This window comes from Ambystoma mexicanum, chromosome 3q (assembly GCF_040938575.1).
Source record: "Ambystoma mexicanum isolate Mex_15411 chromosome 3q, UKY_AmexF1_1, whole genome shotgun sequence".
In the NCBI taxonomy this organism is placed as follows: Eukaryota; Metazoa; Chordata; class Amphibia; order Caudata; family Ambystomatidae; genus Ambystoma; species Ambystoma mexicanum.
The window spans coordinates 1,139,978,624-1,139,981,123 of NC_090926.1; the positions used below are offsets into that span (position 1 = coordinate 1,139,978,624).

The 2,500-nt window shown below is 50.2% G+C and overlaps 2 non-coding genes across 2 annotated transcripts; both read right to left on the reverse strand.

Moving 5' to 3' along the window:
- Positions 1-1,527: 1,527 nt before the first annotated feature.
- On the reverse strand, positions 1,528-1,609 carry TRNAS-UGA (transfer RNA serine (anticodon UGA)). The gene has a single exon. It is a non-coding gene; the product is annotated as a tRNA-Ser (tRNA).
- A 363-nt stretch (positions 1,610-1,972) lies between these two features.
- On the reverse strand, positions 1,973-2,054 carry TRNAS-AGA (transfer RNA serine (anticodon AGA)). Its single transcript has one exon. It is a non-coding gene; the product is annotated as a tRNA-Ser (tRNA).
- Between the last annotated feature and the right edge of the window lie 446 nt (positions 2,055-2,500).

Genomic DNA, 2,500 nt, shown 5'->3' on the forward strand with positions numbered 1-2,500 from the left:
GAGTCCTTAGTCTCTACCGCCTTGCCTCTAGATCTTGTCCTGTACTTTCCACCCTTCTCTCTCATCATGCACCGTTCTTTCTCCTCACAAGTTTCTTTTAAATGTACATATATGTTTGAAATTGCAAAACGAAACCCGTCAAAACGTACCAGTTTCTCTGCGTTGGCCTAAAGGATGAAGCCGCTTTTACTCCTAGGATCTTGCTTGAATAGCTCAAGTGCGCCGCAGCCTCCTTTAGTAATTGTATTATACTGCTATTTTAAGATTGTTTTCCACACCAGAAAAGAGTAAACAATAAAAGCGGGCTCTGCACCGTAGTCGGCAGGATTTGAACTTGCGCGGGGAAACCCCAATGGATTTCTAGTCCATCGCCTTAACCACTCGGCCACGACTACTCCTGAGCAAACCTGTTTCTACTATAAACTTAACACTTTAGCCACACACAATGTCTCCTCCGCCCCTTACTTTATGCCGCTCTGCACCGTTCCCTTTTGGCCCTCCCATGACCCTTGAAAATGCATTCAAAAGTCAGAATCTCTATGGTCTGGCCCAAGTTCCCTAAATGCCATTTCCCCTCCCTGCCAAGCTCAGACTAAGTGCCAGGGACAGATCTGTGCTAATAAACCTAGCAAGCGGCCAGGCAGCAGAGCCTCACCTTCACTAGGTTGCACTGGCTTCTGCCAGCTCCAAATTGAAACTGTTAACAGTGTCCTGTTTGGAAGCATGCCTGGGCAGGGGCTGTCTCTATGCAAATCGAGTTGCAGAGGCCTCCTGGGAGCCAATTTCGGCAGGCCATTTTGACAGGCTCCAGAGGAATAAATGGCCGCACGAGTGGTCCGGTAGTTAGTCTAAGCCATATGGCAAAGATTTGGGTGGTGGGCCTTCTGGGCATGTGGCCCTAAGCCTCAGAGGACCGCAGAATGGGTCCCTTCTGCCCAAATAGAGAGGTCTTGGCCGATCGGGGCCGATCGGGGCTGAGAGGACAGGGGTCTCACCACCCTCTGACGGTCCTCCTGGGCGCCCTTCCTCTGCTCTCTGCTGTTGTGGCAGAAAGCTGTGCCTTCAGTCCCCTAGCTTGCACAGGGCAGCAAAAGACTGTACTTTCACTGTGTCGCAGGTAGGGGGCCTCTCCTGAATGCATCTGCCAAGGAAGGTCTAGAAGTGACACGAGAACCCTTGTGCTGACACACAAAAAAGGCTCGGCAGATAGCTTGCGTGCCAGTTGCTCCATCCTCTGTATCCACATGGACCCCTGCCAATATCTGCTGTAAAGATGCAGGCAAGGAAAAGCGCAGGATGGGCTTCTTACAGACGGAGGCGATGCCAGGCGTCGATGGCTCTAGCGGCAACTAGTGTCAGGGTGGAAATATAATCGTGGCCCCCACCCCTAACAGTCAGAGAGTCCTGGATGGGAGTCTTCCCAATGTCTGCTTTATCGTCCATCCTATAATCAACATGCATGTTTACATCTTGTTTTGGGGACATTTCCGAGCAAATTGCAAAATTGCAGCTCAGTTCAAACCGAGACGTAGTCGGCAGGGTTCGAACCTGCGCGGGCAAACCCCAATGGATTTCAAGTCCATCGCCTTAACCACTCGGCCACGACTACCCATGAGAGTGAAACTCTCACTCGAAAGATTGTGCTGTGCTTACACAGAAGAGTCCTTAGTCTCTACCGCCTTGCCTCTAGATCTTGTCCTGTACTTTCCACCCTTCTCTCTCATCATGCACCGTTCTTTCTCCTCACAAGTTTCTTTTAAATGTACATATATGTTTGAAATTGCAAAACGAAACCCGTCAAAACGTACCAGTTTCTCTGCGTTGGCCTAAAGGATGAAGCCGCTTTTACTCCTAGGATCTTGCTTGAATAGCTCAAGTGCGCCGCAGCCTCCTTTAGTAATTGTATTATACTGCTATTTTAAGATTGTTTTCCACACCAGAAAAGAGTAAACAATAAAAGCGGGCGCTGCACCGTAGTCGGCAGGATTTGAACCTGCGCGGGGAAACCCCAATGGATTTCTAGTCCATCGCCTTAACCACTCGGCCACGACTACTCCTGAGCAAACCTGTTTCTACTATAAACTTAACACTTTAGCCACACACAATGTCTCCTCCGCCCCTTACTTTATGCCGCTCTACACCGTTCCCTTTTGGCCCTCCCATGACCCTTGAAAATGCATTCAAAAGTCAGAATCTCTATGGTCTGGCCCAAGTTCCCTAAATGCCATATCCCCTCCCTGCCAAGCTCGGACTAAGTGCCAGGGACAGATCTGTGCTAATAAACCTAGCAAGCGGCCAGGCAGCAGAGCCTCACCTTCACTAGGTTGCACTGGCTTCTGCCAGCTCCAAATTGAAACTGTTAACAGTGTCCTGTTTGGAAGCATGCCTGGGCAGGGGCTGTCTCTATGCAAATCGAGTTGCAGAGGCCTCCTGGGAGCCAATTTCGGCAGGCCATTTTGACAGGCTCCAGAGGAATAAATGGCCGCACGAGTGGTCCGGT